The sequence below is a fragment of the Cupressus sempervirens genome, chromosome 3 (assembly GCF_028749045.1).
Source record: "Cupressus sempervirens isolate cs-2001-9-10 chromosome 3, ASM2874904v1, whole genome shotgun sequence".
NCBI classification, from domain to species: domain Eukaryota; kingdom Viridiplantae; phylum Streptophyta; class Pinopsida; order Cupressales; family Cupressaceae; genus Cupressus; species Cupressus sempervirens.
This window is the reverse complement of record NC_143120.1, coordinates 828,175,464-828,201,840: the sequence shown is the minus strand read 5'-3', so window position 1 is coordinate 828,201,840 and position 26,377 is coordinate 828,175,464. Positions and strand designations below refer to the sequence as shown.

Genomic DNA, 26,377 nt, shown 5'->3' with positions numbered 1-26,377 from the left:
AGGATGTTCTTGTACATAGGACTAGTGCGAAGAAGGTCTAAATTGGAGATTTGGGCTGGCATGTTCCCAAGGTGTTCCAAGATATTATACTGGCTTTTTGACGGAGCTGATGGTGCTAGTGAAACTGGTGGGCCTGCAATGTTAAATTGCGCTCTTCGAGTGGTGACTACAAACTCATTATTTGGTCCTTGGCTATTGATAACATTGATAGAAGGCTCTTTCATGGATATACAACCTATAAGGCTACCATAGTCTATATAGGATGAAGTGTGGTCATTGTTCTTCCCATGCTGTTGGTTTGGCTGACGGTTGTTGGTGTTGTTGTTGTTGGTTTGGATAGCTGCTTTTCCAAGATTTTGGTTGTTGTGTGGAGGAAAAGCATTTTGATAGATCTATAAGCCTACATTGGGAGAGGTTTGGGCACCAACAGTGATTTCCTTCTAATCAAAGAGGTCCTGCACATAGTCTTTCAGTTTCATGCATCTGAGGGTAGTGTGACCTTTTACCCTATGAAATTTGCAGTACTCATTATCTTTGTACCATGTAGCTTTGGATTGGCTTGGGTCAATTTGCTGGGTAGGAGGATATTTGATGAGGTTTTCCTTGACTAATTTCTCAAAAATGACATCCAATGGCTCACCAAGGGGTGTATAGTTTCTAGGTGTAGGTTAGAATCTGGGCTTTTGTCTTGCAGCTACATTGAGGGCATTAGCTTCATTGCTAGACCCTTGGAAGTTGGGTCTTGGATTGTGGTTTTGATAGCTTTGGTTATTCTATTTTTGATATTTGATAGCTTGTTGATTGTTTGGTTGATATGGTGGGTTGGACTAGTTGTGAGAAGGACCAACAATATTCACATGTCTGGTGTCAGTGACGCCATCTGTTGCAACGTGCTTGTTTTTGTTCCAATATCTAGACTTTTCATTGGAATGTGATTGATTTTGGTTGGCCTCTTTGTAAATCTTGACCACACCATCTTTAATGAGTCCTTGCTCAAGGATCATTCCTTTCTCTTTGATATCTTTATAGGTTTGCAAATAGTTCATGGTCATGTGGTGAGCCAAGCTGGGATGGGCATTATCAATAAACATTTTCACCACATGGCACTCTAGCAAGGTGCAGGATATGTGGGTGGTAAGGGTTTACCATCTTTGCAGGTATTTAGCAAGGCTTTCTCCACCTTTTTGCTTAGTGTGGACAAGGTCAACTATTGATAGCTCTGTTTCAACAAGATGGGCATAATTGGCTACGAATGCCTCAGATAATTCAGAAAAGTTTTTAATTGTGCCATAGGGGATTCTGTAAAACCATTCAAGAGCTGGTCCAGCCAAAATTTTGGGAAAAAGGTGCAAGAGGAAGACATCATTGTATGCCACATCTTGGCAGTGCATGTAAAATTCTTTGATATGTGTGATAGGCTCTCCTTTTCCTCTGAATTTGTCAAATTTGGGTACCTCAAAGTGTTTGGGAAATGGTGTCATGGTAATGGCTCTGTCAAATGGGTAATGACACACATTCTCAAACTTGAATGTCTTCAGATCATTCCCTTCTTGGATGGCTTTCAGAGCTGTCTTTATTTGCTCCCATTCTGAATTGATAGGTGATGGCTGGGGTGCCCCCAATGTAGGAGTCCCTTGAGGTAGGTATGCGCTAGATGGGGCCACTGAATATCGATGGCTGTGAGGGATTTGCTGATAGGGATTGTACATTGTTTGGGAAGCTGCATGGTGGATGACGGGTTGTTGAGGGGGATGTGGCGCATATTGTTGCAAGTGTTGCGAGACTTGCTATTGATATGGAATTTAAGGTTGGGATTGTGGAACATAAGATGGCTATGGGATAAATGAATGGCTTTGTGGAGGTAAGGTATAAGATGGTTGTGAAGCTTGGGGAAAGGATCGAGGGGCTTGTGGGGTTTGACCAAGGTATGTGGGTTGTGCCTCCATTTGGGATGGTACCTGCAAATAATTGGTGGTTGGCTAGATTGGTAGTTTACCTCCTAGAAGTGGCATTGAAAAGTTGTTGGTAATAGGAGGTAATGGATTAGTTGGTGGTGGAGGTGGTGGGAATTGAAAGCTAGGAAATGGAATTGATGGGGTTTGATAGCTTGGTGGCTGGATTTGGAAGCTTGGTAGAGTGGTGGTGGGAGCTTGGGTCACTTGAGAGCTAGGCAGAACATTGGTAGTAGCTTGTGGGGTTTGATAGCTTTGTGGAGTGAGGGTAGTAGCTTGTGGATTTGTGGCTGATGGCACTGAGCTTCCAAGACCTAATGGAAATGATGGGATTGTGCTTTGGGCTATGGTGAACAAGCTGGGGGTGATGAAAGGTTGATTACTTGGCTTCATGGGTGGCATCCCTGTTGTATATTGTTGAGGTTGGCCAAAGATGCTAGCACTAATTTGGGAGATGGGTGGATTTGGAATGCTGGGTTGGGGAGCAGCAGTAGCATTAGTGAAGGGCATGAACGGTGAGGTGTTTTGGGTAAAGGGGGTTTGGAGTGGAGAGGTATGAACCAAGGATGGAGTGGTGGTGGCTAGGTTGGCTTGTGGCATGGAGATTTTAACTTGGGTGGATGATGGTATGTTTGGGTCTATTGGATCATATGGATTGGCTGGAGGCTCTTCTTTTGGCATATATTAAGGATAATTTGGATCATAAGAGCCTATGGGTGGTGGCAGTTGCCCAAACAATGGGTGAGATGGATCTGATAATGGAGGGGGTCTTCCAAAGTCAAAGGTTCCTACATTATCCCTTCAAAAATTAGCCATGATTGTCTCTTTTTTCTTGTCTATAATGGTGTTTACCAATACTGCATTTCCTGGTTGGTTCATAAAAGCTTCAATGTCAGGAGATGAAGGCATAGCTTTCTCTGGGCTGAAGGATGGCTGAGTGCTCAAGGGGGGTGAGGCTGTTCGATCCAAATGATAGGGCTCCATTGTTTCTTTCTTCTTGGCTAAGTGAGTGACGGGTGGCATAAAAAATGCTCCTAGGGATGAGATGCAACAAATGCTGGTGGATGCAAAAGGGAGGAAGGCTTTTCTATGCAAATGATCTCCTAGCTTGAGGCAAAGCTATATGACAAAACCTAAGGAGGATTGGGTTGGGGATTCTAACTTCAAAGATATGTTGCCAAAGCACAAAAGGTTTGCTTTCCTATGTGCAAGCTTGGTGGTGATTGTGTCAACTTAAGGATAAACTGATGATCCTTTAGGAAGAACACGAGATTGACCACTTGTGGATCCCAACTTTTAGCTCAAGGTGATGAGGGATAACAAGTGGCAAAGCTAGATTACCCTAGACAAATCTTTGTCAAAGGGATAACCTTGGTGAGATTGGTGGTTTTGAAAGATTTTAGGAATGGCAAACTTTTAGCAAGGTGACAACAATTTATGAAGGCTTGGATGTGAAGATTTTGGATTGCTGGCTAGATGGTTTGGTCCTAAATGAGATGGATGAGCTAATTATTCTTAAAGGGATAACCTAAGATGGCTAACTTTTCTATGAAGATGACTCTAAGGTGAAGCTTATCCAAGAAGGTGTGGAGAAACAAGGGTGTCTAATCATAGAAATCATGCCTAGTTGGTAAGGAATAAGCAGGATTAACTCCTGGATGTTGGCTAAATTTGATGGTGTGCTCTAACCAGGCCTCTTGAAGTGCTTCATCGGTAGCTTTATCCTCTGCTTTGTGGAGTTTGGAAATTCGAGGACTTGGTGTTAGTTCCTTTCTCTTGGCTGAAAGTTCTTGGTATGCCTGAGATGGTTTGAGTTTAACTTTGTGGAACTTCTATTTGGGTTTGGGTTGCTCTAACATCAATTCTTGAATTTTCTTGGCTTTGAGAGACCTCAATTATTTTGCTTCAACTTGTTTCGATTTTGGAATAGGCAGTGACTATGCTAAGTGTACCCTAAGCTAGGATTGACCAAGTTTGGCAAACATTCATTTAACAAATAAAAAAGCAAGCAATAGATAGGAACAATCAGATAGAAGTTTTGATTCCCAGAATGTGATACTTGCGCCAAGGAGTGTGTGTGTTCTACAAATGTTTCGATCAATCACTTCAAGCACATTAACATCCTAGATGGTTTTCTACAAGGTTGATAGTTGGTTTAGTTCGGGAGTCCTTGATATACCCAAGGTACGTAAGGCCCAAATCCGTAGATGAAACCAAAAAGATGTCACACAGCCGAGAGGAGCGGTAACCCACTTCTCCTCTTTCACTTCTCAAGGGTATAAAGTTCCTTGAGGCTTAGCTCGAGTGACAAAATCTTGATCCTAAGAGAGGTGTCTTTCGATTCACCTCTCGGTTCTTATACTCCACCGGAACGCGGAAGTTGAGGTCATCCAAGGGGTGATGAAATCCCCAAGCAGGCCTCCTAAAAAAAAACAAGGTTTTGGATCCTAATCTTATGCACCCAAGATGGTCTCGAAAGACAACAAGGGGAGAGAAGACTTGGATGACCTTGGGATAAAAAAAACATGCTTGTTCTTTTACCAACTGACTCTTATGTGTGCTAATATAGACTTTGCAAGCACTCATGTTTAAGAGACAATGTTCAATTCCAACTTGAAGCACCAACAAAAGTAAATCGATCGAAGAATTCAAACAAGAAGAAGAGTTAGGGTCAACAAAAGCAAACTCGCGTGCCCGAAGGCCCTCCATGTCAAGTATTAATTAATTTCCTTTAAAGCATTCAAGAGTTGGTGTGATTTTGTTTTAAACCCAAAGCAAAGATGTGTGAGACTCGATTTGTCAAGTGCGCACCCGGAGGCCCTCCACATCAATAGTTGTTCAATTTTAGTGCCCAAACTTGAAATGTGATCGATTTAATCTAGATTTTTGGTCATTTAAATTTTTTGATAAAGTTAAAGCAAACGTTCAAAGACCAAGTGAGTAAGTTAGATTGTGGAACATTTAACACCTTTTTCAAGTAGACCCATCCCCATAAATGACGCTGAGATTGCAACCAATGGTTGAATATATGGGTGATTAGAAAAGAGGTGAGTCCAAAGAACTACTCAAATTGATTTTTGTAAATTTGTATTTAACGTAACAAAGTTTCTTAAATGTCCAAAAATCAAACTTTACCTAAATTACATGTGGAAAAGAGATTTGTTTTGTTCAATTTTAGAAGCTCCAAATGAAGTGTTTGATATTGCAATGGTTAATTGATCTTTGGCATTCAAGATTGGATTTGTTGTTTTAATCATGAATTCATAAAAAAAATAAACTTGATTTTAATCCATGGCACTCAAGAGTGATTTTAGCAACATGCATTCAAAGACAAGTGATTAAACATTCAAGTTTTTTCCTTTGAGCATTCAAGATTGAGATTTTGTGTGTTGTTTTAAGAACTTTGAAGTGCTTTGTTTAAACCTTAGATCATTCAAGATTGTTTTGGACTCAAAAGTGAAAATGACTCTTTGGACTTTGGTTTTCATTCAAGATTTTGTGTTCTAGTTTGCATATTTTAAGCCCAAAAATGATATTCCTAGATTGTTTTGATGCATGAAAAACCTAAGAAACATTCAAGATTTTGCAACAAGACATTTGTTTGGAACAAATAACAAAGCTTTTAGGACAATTTTTGGCAACCATTTAGGACTCTTAGTTTTCATGAGATTTTTAAAAGAACTTTAAAATATTTGCAAATGAGGTTCATTTTATCCTTGATTGATGCTTTGAGGTTGATTTAGATTTTAGTGTGCACTTAGTGTTGATTTTGAACCTTTTGAAATGGAAACTTGAAGTTCTTTTTAAATTCCCAAAAATGAAGTGTTCCTAACTTTGCATGAATGCATCTAAAACCTTGATGTTGCAAGGATGAAAATGATTGGATTGGTTTAGTTTCACTTGTTAAAAGATTTTTTTCTTTTTTGCAAATTTTTAATTTTTTAATGGATTTAAGTATGATTTGGGGGTTCATTTTAAGCACTAAAAAGAAGTGTGTATGATTTTTCTTCCTTAAAAAAAAATGGCCAAGATCTCCCACAAGAAGAAGAAGAAGAAGTAGATGGAATAAGAAGAATATAGACAAGAAGAGGAAGAAGAATTCCAAGCGCTTTGTCAACCTATAAGCTCGAAAAATCTGCAAATACTATGAGATAGACTATGAGTTTCTTTGTCTTCTTCATGCTCATGTGGACCTACAAAACCAATTTATACAATCCTACCAATCACAAAAACAAGCAAAATTAGCCAAAATCAGCAAATGACATACAAAACTTGACTAAAAAACTAAATAAGATGACCCATGCAGGGTCCCACCGGGAGTGCCAAAATGTATATGAACAATGTTAGTATGCTAATAGAAACCAAATTTAAATAAAGCTTCTACAAATTGAACAAAATTCATAAATTTCAAGATAGACTAAGATGAGCTCTCAATTGAGAATATGAGCCATTAATGGGCTCTCTCAATGAGAAGCTATCTTGTTGAGTAGCTTTGTCTAAATAGATAGGATGTATGCTCAAGCTTTATGCTTCAAAAAGGGCTTCAAATGGAGTTGGAATTTGGGTGTGAGTGTATGGTTTTGATGTAAAATGGCATTATGAATTTACTTCATGGATTGTGTTATTTTGCAAAGGGGAAGGATCCAATTTATAGGCAAGAGGCTTGAGGGATTGAGGGCTAAGATACAAGGATGAGAAAAAGCTCATGGAGGGCTCAGATTGCATGAGAAGAGAGCACATAGATTGTGCTTCCTTACAGCCAATCAGGGAGTGACACATGTCACAGGGTGAGAGGATGGAGGAAAGGGGAAGGATGAGTCAACAAACGAGGCTCAAAGGATAAAATCTTCATAAAGACCCTCATAATGGCTTGTAAGAGCAATAAAAGGGCTTCGAAGAGTCATTTATGGCCTAGTGGACTTCATAAAGTTTTATGGTTGAGATATTTTGAGAGAGATGAGAGCAATTTTGACTTGGGCTTGATTATGAGGGTTTTAAGCTTGCTTAGGATTGTGCAAATGATTAGAGGATGGATTAGGATGGTTTAGGATTAGCTTAGGGATAGGCAAGTGGATGGCATTTAATGAGGGTGGGTGAAGGAGGAGATATTTGTTAACTTTGGCTTGGGTTAGTAAGTCTTAACCCATGTTTAGGGAAGTGACAAGGTTAGGAGGGGATTAGGATTGGGTTTAAAGACATCTTCTAGAAGAGTCTAGACTTTGGATGAGGATAAAGACTTTCTAGAATAGTCTAGAATTTCATAGGATGCGGATGAAGACTTTCTAGAAGAGTCTAGAACTTCTTAGGATGAGGATAAATTAGATTTTTAGGAAATAAATAAAGTTTTATTATTTCAAGGGTTTGGATTGAGAAGATATTTATTAAAACTTTTTTAATAAACATGAGGATTAATATTTAATCTTAATTAAATATTTTGAGTTGGGATTAGGGGTAGAAAATGATGGGATTAACCTTTAATCAAAATTAAAGAAGGATTAGAAGATTTTGGAAGAGGTTAGTGGTCTTAAGAAAATTGGGCAAGTTTTGGGCAAATAATAATTTTTTTATTTATTTTGGGTCTTGTGGTCAATTTATTAATTAAATAATTAATAAATAAGAAAATAATGTTTAAATAAGATTTAAACATTTTTGGGAGGGATTCCTTGTTAAATATTTTTAATTAAGATAAAGGGATTTAATGGCATAAAAATAAATAAATTAATTAATTAATAATTATGTCATCAAAAAAATTTCAGAAAATAAAAATACTTTATTTTCTAAAGGTTTTTAGGTGTCTACACTAGGCACTAGCATAGTAGCATACTATGGCATATCTGGAATCAAGAGCCAACATATTTGATCATTTATACAATTACAAACCAACCTATAGCTATTGTTGCTCCCTTGTATCGACAATTCATGGTCATTGCAATTTGACATTGAGTCATTTGCAAAGGGTTGTAATTGTTTGTAATTGACAATCGTTAAATGTATTATGTTACAGGTTGATTTGTAATTATAAATTATAATACAATTTTTTTAAAATGGAGCTTATTCTGTTAAATGCATTATGTTACAATTTCTTAAAGAAAAAACTAGAATCAATGAAAATCTCAACATTTTAAAAAAATGCAATCAATGAAAATCTCCACATGTAAGTACTAAGTTTGTAACATCAACATGTTCAAAAATAAATAAATAAAATTAAGCATCTATAAAGGGACAGTGAATGAAGGCTATACATTAACTTCTACAAACATGTTACATAATTAATTAGTAGGTAGAGTCTTAGATCAAAGCTACTAGCCTACTACTTGACTCACATAGAAGGTTGAGAAGCTGCTATAGTTGCCATTCTACCTAGACCGGCTCAGCATCACTATCATCAGAATCCTCCTCATTTATTGCATATAACATTTCATTGTTTTTTGTGTTTTCTTTAGATTCACTGTTAGCGTTAGACTCACTATGCATGCCAAATTCAACATCATCTTCATTGCTTTGACTTTCAATATCATGATATGAACCACTGCCACCGCCACTACCACTGCCACTTGTGTTTGAAATGTTGGCAATCCCTCTTCTTTGACATCACTTTCTCCAAATGCTAAAAGCCCTGTCATAAGGGAAACTTTCTACCTCATACATAGAATTATAGAGCCTCAGACAATTATCCAAATTTTTGTCTAATTTGTTTCTAACCTTTGACTTAAGGAAGCGCAAAGTACTAAAAACTCTCTCATCCTCCACTGAACCCAATATCATTGTCAAACATAAATTGGTAAGCTTGAAATATTTTTGTATTGCCTCTCTCAATTGATTTCTCTCACCAAGGTTTTTCCAAAGCTTTGTTACCGCTCCCTCTTCATTTGGGTTCTCCATAACAACATATTGTTCCCTCATTATGTTTGCAAAAGAGTATGATTGATCTCTCAGTTGAGTTTCATCTAAAATTTCATTTATGGTGACTCCATTGATTACTTTAGGTGTGCAAAAATGCTGAATCAGAGTCGTCATCCTTCTTCGAGAATTTTTTGGACTGTTTAGAGACCAAAATTGTGGAAAAACAATTGACATTGCTTCCAGTAGTTCCTCTGGAGGAAATCTGAATCTGATTTTTGATGATAGATTGTAGCAAACTTGCTTGACAAATTCAAGAACAGAGTCTTTGATCTTCTTGAAGGCTTCACTTGTAACACGTGAAAGTACCTTCTCTAGTTCTAATTCAACTTTGCTTCCTGCTTCGTTGGGGTTGACGCGGGCATAGTACTGCATTGGTATGCCAACTCCACATACCCTGTCATATACCTCATCGTTTACATGAATATGTAAAAAATTTCCAGGATTGTTCAAATCTGAGATTTCTAACCACTTTGCAAACTTTGTTTCATCTAATGGTAATAATTTGTACAGAGTATCCAGGCTACTACATGTCATTTTATGTAGCTTATTATATTCTGCAATGTACATAGCTCTTTTTTGAACCTTTTTTATAATATTTCTCATGTCATGTAGCATGGGGAGAATAACTGCTAAAGTTAAGAGTACCTTAACATTAGTTAGGCTTGAATATAGATGAGGGAATCTATCTCGCACAGAGTGGATTAGTCCAAGCAATGATGAGTATTCAGACATTACTCGATGCGCTGGTCCATCCAAAGAGATCCATCTAGTATCATTGTCCTTAAGAAGCTTTCTCCCATCAATAAGTCTTGCAGCAAAGTGTTGAAATTCTCAAACTCATTTTGGACTTCGACAAAAGTATTGGTAAATCTCTTTTATCAGAGATTCCACTTTACTTGCACAACCAAAATTGCTGACAATTCCAAAAGCTATATTCATTCGATGGGCCATGCAATGAATGGGAATAGCATAGGGTGCCAAATCATTCTCGATCTTTATGCAAAGACTGCCTTTATGACCTTGCATACCCGAAGCACCATCCGCTCCAACACACACCAACTTTTTGGCAATCTCCATGCTATCGAAACCTCTAGATTCAATTAGTGTAGTCATTAATAATTCATATAAGTTTTCAGCTGTCGCACTACGATTCAATTTAGCAACAGTTAGTAGAAATGGTTGATAAAAAAGATTATTTATAGTATAAACATGCATGCACACCCAAGAAGTATTATCAATTACTGTAACTTTATCTAGAGAAAATGCAATGAAATTTGAGCTTTTTATAGATTCCTTCATATCTTCTATTTCAACCTGTGCAAGACATTTAGCCCATTCCCACCCGCTGTTTACTAACTAGTGACTATTAGGATAGTTTTGAGTTTTCAAAAGATGCAATAATGCAGTCATTGTAGGGTAGTCCATCATAGGGCATCCTCTACTCAATATATAAAAGACTAAACCTAATTGAACTACTTTTCCCATATTTTGCACTTCTGTTGCTTTCCCAATGAAATCTTCAATGGAACCTTTTACTGCAGAACACTTCTCCCGTATTTCTTGGTGTAACTCATATATTTTAGCATTCCTGATATGTAGATGGTTCTCCTTTGTTTTCCAAGTTAGCATAGATTTTTTGACTCCATCTATAATTTCCTTCTTGTAAACTTTACCGACATGCTTTTCTATGCTATCAATTTTAAGCTGCAGCCTCTTCTCCTTCTTTGTTATCTCTATGCAAATCTTACATCTGCATTCTATAGGAGGCTCACCATCATTTGGATTGGGCATCGGTTTAATGAACCAGTACTTTTCCACCCATTCTAACTAAAAAATCCTTTTGGACAGATCCCAGCAAGATCGATCTTTCTTTGATTCCAGTTTTCTTTTTTTCCCCTTTTGTGCATGAACTTGATTTATGGAATCATTTTTTGTTTTCTCAACCGAATGGTTCGGGACTGACTCCAACTCTATAATCTCAGTTTGTAACTCCCTACTTGGGGGAAGTTCCTCCAAATCTTGTTCAAGTTTTTCCTCGACTGAGATATCAGGTTCACAACCTTGAACTTCAATACTGTCTGAGGCTCCAACTTGTGATGAATCTCCTTTTTCAATAACCACTGGAGATCTAACTTTTGAATCTTCTAGGTTGCCAACATTTCCACCACCAAAATATGCCGCTATGGTTCTACAATTTGGTAATGGTGGCCTCTCTTGGATTTCAGAGATCAAACCCCTCTTGTTTGACATGGCAAACCGATAAAGGCTACAAAAAAAATCAACTTAGTTGTTGAACAAAAGACTTAACTACTTAGACTACATATAATAAAAATAATATGATTCATTCTTTAAAAAAGGGTACTACTACTATAGTACTACAGTCTATGGTACTACCCAATATAATTCGCAAACCTAATACCTATAGGCTATCTTAGCATGTGAGATGTCCAGTCACCAACAGATACTGGATAGTGAAACTAAAAAAATAACCAGTACCACTTACAAAATAATTTAAAAATCACTTGCCTTTTACAAAAACCAGGTCCACGAGTCAATGGCCAATGCACTCAGCACTTTGAAACTTCGGTAGCAATAAGAAATGTCAGTCTCCAGACTACAAAATAGCGAATTGTGTAGAATAATAATTTCTTATACTCTAATCTAGGTTGGTGAATTAGGTGGGATTAACAAGCGAGAATGACAAATGCAGGCGAAATGCACCTTTCGATGCAAGCCTATAGTAGGAAACAGTTGGCTAAATGGGGCGGGTGATCAACACACGTCGGTAAAATGGTTGGCGACCCCCAACCCAAGGAAAAATGAATATGGTTGTAGTAATGGCAAAATAACGTCAGCCAATAAGAAACAACATGCAAAGGCTGACGAATTGTTTAAAATAAATGTATCCAAACTGTATATCACATTCGCGATTGCATCGATATTTTTGACCAATCATGTGATAACTAATGGGTGACCACCCTGGGCATTGGACCCAAATATGATAAATATCCAACGATGCGGTTAGACCCAAATATGATAAATATTCACTAAATGACGATTGACCCATCAGACGGGATCGCCAAATGGTGAAGATTCACCACTAAAGTAATCCCTACTAGCAATTTTGCCTCCCACGATGAAGGGGGAAGAAGAAAAAGTGAAAGATGTTGCTGCTCATAGGTGGGATCCTCTCGAGACACCCTTGAAACCTACTAATGCATGGGGTTTTTCATGATCATCAACATCCACGTCCCTTAGCTAGTACTACTTTAGCTAGTTGAGGGAATTTTATATGTTTTTTACTATGAATATTTGTTTGATATTTGACTTTTTCATGTGAATTTTTTTAGGGTGATCTTGTATCCCTCGACCCTTTTTTTGTGATTATGTAAGTTTAATATTTAATTAATAGAGAAGGGACTACTAATAAAAAGAAATAGTAACAATATTGTTGTGTGAAAATAAATGATTTGTTCATATCGATAAAATCATCTTCTAGATTAGTTGATTATCTTGTTGTTATAATTGGTTTGAATAGTGTAATTAATTTCCCATGAGCAATAAATTGGTAGTTCTTTGACTATATTCTATTTTCTCAAATTCTCTAGTGCATGAGCTTTATTTAATCATGGATTGAGAATTTAAATGAGGAACTTTGGATTTTTTACTATGTTGACTTGGGTGTCAAGTTTGGGTCCATGTTATGAGAATTTTTGTGACTTCTAGGTTTTGTCTTTATTTTTTTAATATTTTAGGGATGTGATATAATATTTTTAGGAGAAAGATATCCTTCAATCTCCTTATTGTATCTCATTCTTGATTATAAACAACTTAGTAGTGACTAGAGGAAGGTATTGTGCTCTTCCCATTCCATAGTCAGCTCCCATCTTGGCTTCTCTAGTCTTTTGATGCAGGAGCATCTTGTGTTGCATTGTTATCCTACTCAAAAGATATATTCTCAGTTATCATTGTGAACCTTCTTGGTGACTTCATTGTTGATTGGATTGGTGAAGGTGTTTATTTCTTCTTTCACTGAGTGGCCTAGGTTCTTCTTTCATTGAGCGTATTTATTTCATACATTCACCAAGTGAATTGGTGACTCTTTGCTACTATTGCTCAACGATGTCTTGTTCTTCTTTAACCAAGTTGTCTGTTTGGTTCTTATTTGAGATACAACTTGTGTATTTAATTCAAGGTCATAATTTAATGTATTGGATCAATATTTGGAATGTGTATAGACTATTATTTGGTTGGCCTTCTCCTTATGACAATTTATAATTTTCTATAAGTTATTTTCACAAGTATAAATTGTTGATCTCTATTCCTATTTTGTCTACTAGTATCCAAACACTTAGTCATTTACTAGGAAAGATTACATGGTCATCACTTTGACTAAGTCATCTAGTAAAGGCCAAGTATACAATACTCATACTGATAAGGATAGTGATTGTCGAATATTCAACTGAATCCAGGCACATGTAAGCATTGAACAATATATTTGGAATTGAGCACATTGGCAAGTTAATGATTACTAAGAAAGAAGGTATATAGAAGCCAAGTTATAGTATGAATGAGTCAACATGACCAAGAGTCAGAACATTGAAGTGTCGAGGAGTTCAGTTTTGTCAAATGGGTTTGTAATGGCACAAACACATTTGTAAACCATTTTTGGCCAACTTCTATATGATATTTAATATCCATAGAGCTAGCTAAGGAGTTGATGATGCATCATTACATAAGAAAATGATCCTAAAAAATGCAATTCAACCAATCTAAAAATTAGATAGAAATGAAAAAAGATGGTAAATTGTAAACCATCAATCAAGATCTAGAGCTTTCATCCATAATGATTCTAATCCTAGAATCATTATGGATGAAGAAATTTTTGATTTAATGCATGAATAAAGGAATGAATGTGTGTATGCATGTGCAAAGAGAAGAGGCTAAGTCCTAAGCATATCAAAAAGAGGGCAATCAGAGTGGTAAAGGACTGAATAGAGATATTAGATTAGGAAATTAGATCAGAGACATTGCAAAGAGGAGACCCAAGATCAGCTTGCACAGAAAACCAAGAGTCATATACTAAATTAGTTATAGTTAATTAAATTAGAATAAATCTCTTAACAGAGTGGTCTTAATAGATTTATGTAAACCACCTAACAAAGTCCTTACTTTGTTGTAAGTGTAAAATTCTTTAACAAGGTGAAACCTAATAATTTCTAAAGCTTTTAATAGGGAACATCCCTCATAGAGTTGATCATATCTTATGATCAAACATTTTAACCCTAATAGGTTAACTTTATCATTGCAATAGTGGAGATTTTTGGGTTTCATCCCCACCCTAGTTTTACCTTCACATTGAATTGTTTATGGGTTACCAAATCAATTTGCTATCTGTTGAATCTTTCATGGATGATTATGTTTTAGCTTTACCATTTTATGTTTTTTAAGTTAAAGTTATGATAAGGTTTAGTTATGAAATTAGTAATTTGGTTTTATAAGTTGATATGTTGGGAGAAATTATAGCTAGACTTGATGTTGTATAGAGAACCCAAATGAGAGGGCTATATCTTCTTTAAATTGGTGATGATGAAGGAGCACTTGGAGGATCAAACCATAATCCTAAACCTAAGGTGGAATGTGATAAAAAAATATTGTAAAGAGTTTTTTCTAGGTTGCAAGCTAAGATTTAAGGTTGGACACCAATACTTTATTGGATTGGATGTCCAAAATGTTGAAATTTTTTGAATTTGAGGGCAGCCCTTATACTAAGAAAGTGAAGATAGTAGTCACAAAGTTTAAAGGTGGTAATTCACTTTGGTGCGATTATTTTCAAATTGATAGAAAAGGGAAAGGTGAAGAAAAGATTAGGATATGGTTGAAGATGGTGAAAAAATTGAAGAAAAAGTTCCTCCCTAGTAATTACCAAGTCAACTTATTGAGGAAGATGCAGAATTTGAGGCAAAATGATATGAATGTGAAAGAGTACAGTGAGGAATTATATAGATAAGGCATTAAATCTAGAAATGTTGATGATAAGGTAGGGAAACTATCTATTTATTTGAATGGTTTGAGAACTATAATTCAAGATGAGATCAATTTCATTAAATTTGATAGAGTGGAAGAAGCATATAGATATTCCTTGAAAGATGAGGACATCTTGACAAAGGAGCATGACCAAATAAAAATAGGTAGAAGAGAAATATTTCAAAGAGGTAGGGGTAGATCTTATGGATAAAATATTAGATCTAATAATTTTGTGCAAGATAACAGCAAAACTAAATGAAAAAGTGATGAGAAAGGTAAGACTAAGTGGAAAGGTGGTAGTTCTTACTGAGGAAGAAGAGGTTCTTCCCAAGGTAGTTATAGAAGAGGAATATTTCTTCGTACCTATTTCAATTATGGTCAAGAAGGACATAGAGCCTTTGACTATAAGAAAATTGAAGGTAGTAGTAGAAATGTCATAGTTTAAGGATAATTTTTTAGTCCACCAAATGGACCTAGAAAGGGTAAAAATTTGATGGTGTGGAGAACTTTGTGTAATAAAATAATCAATTAAGAATTGCTCCCGCAGAGAAATTTTTTAGTACTAGTTGCAATATTGAAAGAAAATGTTGTAAAGTAAACATTAATACTAGTAGTTCATAAAATTTGGCATTAGAAGAGTTGGTTTGTCAATTTCACATTTAAAGAAAAAGGCATCATAAACCCTATAAATTTTCTTGGATCAAGGATGAGCATAAGTTTCTGGTAAATGAATGATGCCTTATGAAGTTCAAGATTGGGAATTATTATGATAAAGTTTTGTGTAATATTATGCCTATGGATTGTTTCCATATACTTTTGGGTAGACTATGACACTATGATAGACATGCATTACATGATGGTCAATTGAATAAATATACTATTTGGGTGAATCGAAAAACACAAGTCTTGTTATCTTTAATAGAGGCACCTAATGAAAATCATCTTACTATAGTATGGAATTGCATGGTTAATGGAAATCAATTTGACAAAGATACAAGAAAAGAAATAGTTTGTTTTATTGTGACTCCTTATACATTGAATAGTGCTAGTGTTGAGTAAGCTCCATTGGAAATTGAGAAGTTTCTCACTAAGTATCAGGAGACTATTTTTGAGAATTTACCTGATGGTTTACCACTAGTATGGATTATAATTCGTAGTGACTTGATTCCTAGAGCTTGTTTTTCTAATAAAGCACCATATAGATTGAGATCCACTAAGAATTAAGAGCTTAACAAGTAAGTGCATGAATTATTATAGAATGGTTTGATCAGAGAAATTTTGAGTCCATGTGTTGTACTTTTAGTATTAACACCCAAGAAAAATGGTGAATGAAGAGTGTGTACTAATTCCAGAGCTATTAACAAGATAATTGTGAAGTATCAATTTCCTATGCCTAGGATGAATAATATAATGAATTTTTTAAAAGGAGAAAGATTTTTACAATGTTTGACATAAAGACTAGTTATCATCATATCAAAATCAAAGATGGTGATGAGTGGAAAAATCCTTTAAGAAAAACTAGTGTCCACATGAATGGTTGGTTACACCTTTTGGTTTGATTAATACACTAAGTATTTCCATGTGATTGATGAATGAAGTCTTGAAGAAATTCTCCAGTAATTTTTTTATTTCCTATTTCAATTATATTATGATATTTATCAAGACTAAGGAAGAAAATATTTAGCATATTAAACATGTGTTACAAAGATTGAAAGAGGAGAAGTTCCTAATTATTTTGAAAATGTTTTCATTCATGAATGAGGACATTTCATATCTAGGATTTATGATTTAAGTTGATGGTTTGAGGATGAACCTTGAGAATTTTAAAGAAATTCTTGAATTGAATCCACTTGAAAATGGGAGTGAGTATTTGAAGTGGAAACATGGAGCTAATAAGAGTTTTGATACATTGAAACAAAGGGTTGTTGAATTTCCTATGTTAGCATTTCCTAATTTCAATAAAGTATTTCAAGTTCAATTTTTTGCAAGTGGCATTGTAATTGGATCTTTTTTGAGTCAAGGTGATAAACCTATTTCTTTCTTTAGTGAGAAGTTGAATGATGCTAAAAGAAAGTATTATATATATGATCAAGATTTCTATGCTATTATTAAAGCTTTGAAGAATTGGAAACATTATTTGATTCCTAAGGAGTTATTGGTGTACACTAATCATAAGGCTTTGTAGTATGTGGGAAGTCACTATAAATTCAATTCACATAAACTTTATGATTAGTTTACACCATAAATCTGAAGTTATTTTTTGTAATGAGATGAAGGATCTATATGGGACCAACCTTGATTTTTTGAGGCATGTAGACAGAGCCGATTACCAATACTAGACTAACCAAGTAAATTTGTTGATTATTTCATTCAGAAAAGTATGTTGTTCAAAGGTATTAAAGTTATGTATAGCGAGAGGATCTATGAGAGTTAATTTGATTAAAGAGAAAGATATGGTTGGATAGTATTGAATGATTATCCTAAGAAGCACACTAATGCGATAGAGAAGATTTTGTATCATAGAATTTGTAAGAGTACAAGAGGAAAGACTTAACTTTGAGTATATTTGGTAAATTTGAAGGACAAGCCACTTTTAAGAAACTACGTGGATTTCTTAATCATAGTTGGATTTAGCTCAGGTTGTTACACACTCATGATTTAGGAGAATCATTTCTATTCAACCCAAGTTCTTTGATGCAGGATAATTCTAGGTCGCATTGCTATCCTTCTTTGTAGATAAGTGCTTGATTATCGTTGTGAACTTTCTTGGTGACTTCATTTCTAATTGGCTTAGTGAGGTGTTTTCTTCTTTGTTCACCAAGTGGTTTGGTTTCTTCTTTCACCTAGTTGATTTATGTCTTGTGTTCACTTAGTGACTTGGTGACTCTTTGTTGTTGTTGTTCAAGTAATGTTTTGTTCTTCTTTCACTGAGTTGTCTATTTGGTTCTTAATTAAGTGATGAATTTTGTATTTAATTTAAGATCATAATTTAATGTATAAGATCAATCTTTAGAATCCATGTAGACCATTATATGGTTGGTCTTGTGTTGGAAATACAAATGGGAAATGTATAGTTCTAGTCTTTAACCAATAAAACTTTTAACTTAAAAAAAAATTCAGGCATTAACATATTGAAATAACATGTAAAGTAAATGCGTCCACATAAACATTTGAAACTAGATGTGATTACCCAGAAATCCTTTAATGAGAAGGTAAAATTGGGGTAGGGTTGACAGCCAAAATTCTTCACTACTGTAGCAATAAAGTTCACATGTTAAGGTTACATAGTTTGACCATTTTCATGATCCACCTTGTAAAAGGCATGTTGGTGTTTGAAAACGCTTGAGGGTTTTCAATTATCCCACTGAGAAAGTGACACATCTAGGGGCAGCTAACTCCTATTTTCAACATGCCATTTCTAACAATAGGCCAACTATAAGGCTACATTCCTTTTGCACTTCAAGCTCTGCAAAACCTAGGCGGGTATACCTATAGATTCTTTATATGGTACCAGTTATCAAAGCATACATTGAATCTAATGTAAGCAGATGAAAACCCTTATATCTCCTAGTAACTCATGAAATGACACAAATCTACAGTAGCTAAATGCAAGTCTAGAATATTCACAGGTTGAGTGAGGGTATAACATTTAGGTCCTCCAACATGAAAGGGTAAAACATTTGATTAATAATGTTGATTTCAACAAACCCTTAGATATGCAGCAGTAAGACTTAATGATCTTGTAGCTGATCAGTGCCTTAACCATTGGGCAAATCCATGAGCCAAATGCATACATATGGATATCTGATACTTATGTGTATCTTTAGATATCTGATCTATCTATTCAACTTGTAAATAGACATCTATGTTCAATTTAATCTCATTCTTACCTGATATTCCCTCAATGAACCTGCAACCCTTTTGAATCTCTGAAGCATTTACACAATTCCTTGAATTATTATCAACAATGAAACAACATGCAACCTTAAGGGACTGCAACTATGACCTAGGCCCTTTGTTCCAAGACCATAAAACATCACAGCTCAATAGAGAAAGGAGACAAGATTTGAACTAAAACTTAATCATCTATTGCTCTATATTATTTCCTTGAAATTATACAATCATATTCATGAAATGAAAAACATGAAACAACCTAACAGATCTAAACTATCTATATTATCCTTCTACTACTATTCATACAAGATATTTCTGCTAAAGAATGTGGTGTCACAGTATGGGAACACATCAAAACTAGATCCAAAACTTGGTATCTCAGTAGTGACTAGTTTTCCCTCCAAAGACTGGAACCTACTAGTTTCTCAGTCACAAAAATTGCAACCCTTCAAATGACAGAAAGACAGAAAGATATAGCAAGAAATGAATTCTCAAATCTATTATGCAACTGCCACCTGTCCACTTGAAATTCAATCTCTTGCAACTGAAAGCATCTTTAATTTCTTTACCCATCTTATCTAAATTTGATTTCATCATTATTCTATAACTGACTAGAAAAATATCTCAACCTAATGATGAAATCCCTTTACTTGTCAAAATATCTGATATCTTCATGAAATGCTGAAGGAATCAAACTTTAACTGATTTGAAATTAATTCAATTTAACCCCAACTGCATTTTTACTGACTTTTAACCATATTCAAGTCATTACTTTGCCAAAAATCACAACTGAACATTGATACCTGAAATCGGTTGCAAGATAGGAACCTAGAAGAAAACCTCATGTTGCAGGAACCAGTAGCATTCTGTGCAAAATTTGACTACAGAATCAAAAAGTTTGGATTCTCATGATTTCAGCGGTATATGATAAGGCATACTTTTCTTTCCAGAAACCCACTGAAAGCCAATTTGAAAACTATTCCTCTGGCTATAAAAGTCAGGTCTGCAACTTTGAATTTTAAAAATTCATAAATTTAAAAGTCCTAAAGTTAAAACTTTAGGGAAATGACCTTTTAAATTTAAAATTTGACGTGCAATCCATTTGAAAAGGCAATTATTTTTTAAAGAAAATTATTTTCCATTCATCAATATTTCCTCATCCTTCCAATCCGTGGTCAACCCTCTATTTGATCGATGCCACATGGCATTCCTTGATTCATTGAGCCCTCTACATCATCTGCCATGTCAGTGCCACTAGGACCCATGCCACATGTCACTTGCTCGCTTTCCCGCATTATTTATCTTCCTTGGATCTTCTTTTTGTGGGAATACAGGCACCGCAGGATCTGCCATGTTCAACATCCAGTGAATCCCATTGCATCTACTCTTGTGATGCCATGTCATCACCAACTCTAACCCGTGCCATGTAGCACGATTCTTCTTTCCCACATTTTTTAACCTGCTTGCATCTTTGAAATGTCAGAATACCCTCGCCATCCGATGCGGCCACGTGGTGAGATCTTAGCCCTTGTCGCCACATCAGAATTTTTGCATTTCCATTTAAAATTATGCTCTTATGTCTAGCTAATGTCATCCTTCTATCTAGCATGCCAACTGGGTCAGGCCCACCACGCGACCATTGCCTTTTCAAAAAGGCGTTGTGTTATTGGCATTACATGTATTGTTTGCTATTGTATTTAAAATACAAAAGAACTCGTCCCACCATGAATATGGGACAAAATATAATAGGTGCTCTCTTCTTTAATAGACTGCGCTTCTTATTTCCTGCGTGGAGGTTCCTGCAACTTGAATGGGCATATCTCTTTGATGGATTTGAATGCAGACCTCCCTTCAAAAAGTTCTTGGCTTTCTTGTTTTACTGGCATGGTGGATTGGCAAGCATGGACTTTCTCTTCTAAATGCGTGAGGCATCCTTTTAAATGTATGTGTGGACTTTGCATAGGCATCTTCCTTTTTGTATGTGGTTTCTTGGTTTCTCTAAAGTCTCCTGCACCTTTTTTATTTAGCTTTAGCACTGGCTATCTTCATCAAGGCATGGGCTTATCCTTTTTCCTTGGGTGCTCTTTAAAACTCACGGCTTCCCTTTTTCTCCTTGGCATGAACGATGCTTTGCAAAAATGCTGCTTGAGGTTTATTTGTTTGGTGTTTATACTGTTACCTATGTGGGAGGAATTCCTTGTGGCTTTGGATGCTTGCAAGCTTCTTTGTTTGGTGTGGATAACTTTATGTACTTGCAGGGACTTTGCAATACAAATGGTATCTCCTTTTAATTTGATGAGTGCTCTATTTATTAGCTTCTTCCCTTCATTACTTTTCCTTCAATCTTGCTGCTGATTTCTTGCTATCTCCATATGCTGCTACTTCCTTGACCAGTATTGACTCCTAATTTACCAAAGTGTGAGGCTTTGTTTTAAATAGGTTACCCATATTCTTAGTGGCTTGGTCTTTATCTCCATCTTTCTTGGACGCTTCTGCCCCTGCCATGTTTATATGGTTTATAGTTATGCCCTTTCATTTTAAACTCCCCTGCGCTTTGAAAGCTTGTTGGCTCCTCTGGCATGGGTAGTCTCTACATGCATGGGTGTGGATTTCTTCTTTTCAAAATGTATCTCTTCTAGCATGGATTGACTCCCCATCCTTACATGGTCCTCTGATTTTTGAAAATGCAACCAGTTGGGTGAAATAGGTAAACCTTTCTCTAGTAGCACATTACATTGAGAAAAGAACTTGTCATTAGATTCAAGGTATTTTGTCTCCATCTTGGCAACAAGCATTCTATCACATGAATTTCCATTGAACATGGTTGGACATCCGTATGAATCTCTTCATATAGGAAACCTGTTATCACCAATGGGGCAAATTTGCTCAATTCTCATGCCCACCATTCTTGTCAATTTCTATGGCAAACCTCTGTAGCCTGACACCTCCATGTACAAAGCCAAATGAATCAGTAGCAATGCCATGGACAAAAGTTGTTGGACTCAATGTATTATGAAATGTAATGGATTTTTGGTGTCTTTCTCCATCAAAACTTGGTCATCTAAAATTCACTCAATAGCATGACTCATCGAAAACCTTCTCCAGTAAAATGTCTAATCTTTCATCTCCTTGAAAAATATTATTTTGTCTTGCAAAAAATGCTGCAAGAGCTTGCTTCCAATGAGGACTGATAAATGATTGCTTGAAGCCTTATTACCCAAGCAATCTGCTGAAGATATTCCTCGACCTAAAGGGTGCAACCAATCTAACTTAAAGTCAATTTTGTAGAAGAGACCAAAGAACAACATATACAAGGTCCTCCTTTAATTTTCCAAATACTTGTTGTTACTGTTAATTTGAGCATTACTATACGATCCAAAATCTTATGATGTGATGAAGTTGCAACATTTCCATCTTCATATGTCACTTTTAGGCAACAATCACACATTTCAACATTTCATTAATCTGGATGCCATAACAGCTTGGTGAAATTAGTCAAGCCCCAAGTGAGTCCAGCTAAAAAAATTTCATTTTTGAACACTTGAACTAGAAAACTAATCCATTCATCACCTAGAACTAATTAAAGTCAAATTCAATCACTGAATCATCAAAAAAGATTCACTTTATCACTGATCTACAAATTGTCAAATTAGTGCTAGAAGGTCTATTAACTAGCCTTAAAAACTGATCCAAACCTCTGATCAGGCACTGAAAACTAGCACACTAATTCTTTGTTCTAGATACTTTTACCCTATCAGATCCTGCTTTATGAAGAATTCCCAGTCAAAAGATATTCACCATCAAATTTGCCTTCTCAAAATTACCTGCAAGTAAACAAGTCAAAAACCAATAAACTGGGTTCAGATTTGGCTTTGAAAACTGGGCAAACTGACACTTGGGAAGGCAAAAACTGGGGAATTGGTTCTCTGTCATGAGGTGAATATAAAGCTAGGATTTGGGCTCATGATGAATAACAGGATGCATTTGGCCAGCAATCAAAGTGAGCTACTTGGATTTGCTGACTGGAAAGAATGACAAGAAATTGATTTTTTGCAAATGGAATTGACCTGGAAAGGTGTGCAAATGGATTCATCAAAGCTTGCAAACTGACACACTTGAATTATTTTTAGAGGAAAAAATAGAGGTACAATTCATTTGATCTTACTGATCACGGATCTCAAGTTATGATGCCCCGAACAGGGGTACCAAACAATCTACACTTGCTGACACTAGTAAAACTTTAGAAATTGTGTTTGGAATCTCATTTGAAAACTGATCAAACGGATTCATCAAAACTTAAAAATTGGAACATAGGAAGTCTCTGACACTTACAATGCAACGCAAAAGGAATTTCAACATTTTGGTCAACTGGGTCAAAGTTACAACATGTCAAACAGGGCTTCTCAGAATTATGAACATTTTACAAATGTGTGAAAACAACAACTGACCAACTTTTAGGGATTCAAAACCTAATCAATGGAACTTAAAACAAATCAAAATCTAAAACATAATTTCTCTAGTATGGACACTAGATACTCCCAAAGTGGTGAGTCATGATACAAGTCTGGGTGCAAGATATTCAATTGCAAACACAGCCTCCTATCGTTGTTTGACACTCAGGTGAAAATGCAAATTTGGAACTAGCTCAAAACAAGACTTCGCCAAATGACTCAAAATGTCAATTTAACTTCATGGAATAGGTAGACACACTAAGTGGAAAGTGTTAGAAACATTAAACACCTTAGGGGCTTCACAGGTACAACTAGGTACATATGCAATTATGGGCATTCATAGGGCTTGGTTTGACTCAAAATTTGAAATGGGGCTAAAAATGAAGCATGCAATTTTTTGTCCCAACAAGGCCTGCCCTATTAAAGGCTTACAAAGGATTGTTATATCCCACCTTGTAAAGGATTTTAACACCCTGTTAAAAGTATGCCTGGCTAAAGGACTTTAGAACACTCACCTAGAATGTCACCTTGTTAAAGGATTTTACAATGACTATTAAATCAACCTTAGTTCAAAGGATTTCACCCTACTAATATAGTTGTTAGAAAGTAACAATAGAATGTTTGATTTGATACAGTTACAAATTTTTGTTGCTTATTTCATATCACAATTCTGTCCATCTTGATCCTCTTGATCTGTTGTATCAATGTTGTATAGTTTCTCCTCTTTTCTACAAACTGATTCTACAATTATTTAACACTTCTAAGTCACCTTGAATATTTACTAATCAATTCACCCCTTTCACTTCCTTCAATTCTTTACTTGCATCACTTCCTTGCACACACACATTCACTACAAATCATGGGGATTCGTCTCCCTTTAAAAATACTTTGTTCGCTTAAGGTTAAGTATGGATCTACAACTGAGATTCATTTATTTTTATCACCTAATTCCTTCCATTTTTTTGATTGGTTGCATGTTGATCTCATAGGGAATCCAAATAGATTCAATCTTATCCTCAAAGCTTTGAGATTAATCCATAAGTCTACTCAAAAATTGTTCACATAGTTCTTTGTGTAATCACAATCAACTAGGTCCATTCTGTGTTATTTGACACTTGATAATAGTGATGCTCGGAACTTACTATAATTCTATCTTGCTCAACACTTGAACTTGCTTGGCATCAACTATTCACTCGGCACTTGAATTGCTTAGCACATGAGTGACTCAACACTCATTGCAACTTGGCATCTATACATGTTGTACTTAGCATGTGTTACTAGCTCAGCATGAACTTAGTAAATATCTTAAGTGTGTTGAAACTCAATTTTCAAAACCAATCTAAGATCAAGAATCTCTCCCTTTGACATGTGTCAAAAGCACTGAATTGTACATAAAAAATCTAATTTCCTCAAGTATAATATATACTTAGTTCAACATATGTACAAAACTTCAAAATTTTTAAAACTCTGTAATAGACTCATATACCTAAAAAATTTGTAACTTCTCCTGAGTTAATTTTCCCATTGTGTATCCAAAATGTCTTCTCTTCTCTAAGTAGATTTTCTTCATGATGATACTCTTTGTCTTCAAAATTTCCGAACACTCTATTTCTATCTAATATACTCTCTTTTTGCTAGTTTGTCCCCCTTTGTTCTTTGTTATCTCCCCCCTTCATATATTTCTCCCCCTTTTTGACACTGATGTCAAAGGGTCTATACATTGATTGTGTATTTGTCCAAAAATTTCTTACGAACTTCCATTATAATCTTCAATGCAACATCCCAATTGTCTAATGCAACGTCTAAGGACTTGATCTAGATGGCTATCTTTGCTGCAAGATGAACTATACATCCAATGTTGAAAGATTGGGGTCTTTCTTTAATACTACTTCTACATAGGCTAGTTCATTTTGAAGTATTTCCATATGGGGGTTAAGGGAAGATTGTGTAGTAATTAACTTGGCTCTTATATTAGCCTCTTTTTCTATTAACACAACTAGTTGACTTTGTGTATTAAGCATTGAATGAAAGTGCTTCTCACTTTGAGATGGATTTCGGGGCAGTTGCATACCTAAAATTTTCAAGTTTCTTTCCAGACTCAAAATTTTGTGGCTCATTTCTTATGCGAAGAGTGTGGGATCACATAATTTTGTGTACAATGAGAACATGTTCTCAAGTACTTTCTTTAATTTCTCAATTTTGTTAACTAGTTCAACTTGTGATAGTGCTATCCCACAAGCTATCTTCTCATTGACTTTCCCCAAAATTTCTTTTTAGACCATTCAATGAGTTCAACATTAGTTTCCTAGTCTTCATTAGTCACCTCTTCAACAATTTCTAATAGTTTTTCTACTATAGGTTTAGATTCATTAGGTGTTTGCAATCTAAAAGCATCTAAAAGGATGTCTTTGATCTCCTGAAGTGCTTGCCTCTATTTATACTCTTTCCTGAGTATCTCTTCATTCTTCTTTCTTTCCAATGCTTCTTGCATGATATTGATCTTCTCTAAGGTCATTTTTGCATAATCATATTTGGGTATCACTATGTCTTCATCTAAAAGTGCATCACCATAGTGAAATACCTTAGCAACCTTTGTTGAGCTAGACCTTGGTGTTAAAATCTACAATGGTATTGCATCAATGCTTGGCCTCTACAGGACTTTAGTATGAGTGCTAGATGTTGGTAAGTTTACCAATTTCTAAATGGCTTATTTCTCCTTCTCCTTGGGTATGTCTTTCTCTTCATCAGATCTTCCTTGATTAATTATTATTAGTAGAGGTGCACCTTGTACATCTATTTATCCTTCTTGTTCTTTTGTTGGCTCCTTACTTCTATAGTCTGAGCTTTATCAACCTTTGTAGTAGTGTCAACCTTTGTAGATTTATCATCTATTTGTATTAATGGTTGAGCACTAGTAGCTATAGGGATGGTAGTAGGTGATTCTTGTGTGTTGACCTTGTCCCTTGTTATGTCAGCTACTGCCTTTGTAGTTCATCCACATTGACCAATATAGGATTTTCACATAGCCTACTTGTAATGTGGATTGATCAAGTATCTTTTTAAAATCCTCTACAATTAATGGATTAATGTTCTAATGTGATTTATCAGGAATATATTTTACTGTTATGGTCTTTGCAGTTGTGTTTGTGT

At 35.5% G+C, this 26,377-nt stretch overlaps 1 pseudogene; it reads right to left on the bottom strand.

Annotated features, from left to right (window-relative positions):
- Positions 1–21,313: 21,313 nt before the first annotated feature.
- On the bottom strand, positions 21,314–22,084 carry LOC149569351 (protein SUPPRESSOR OF PPI1 LOCUS 2, chloroplastic-like; annotated as a pseudogene).
- Positions 22,085–26,377: the final 4,293 nt, after the last annotated feature.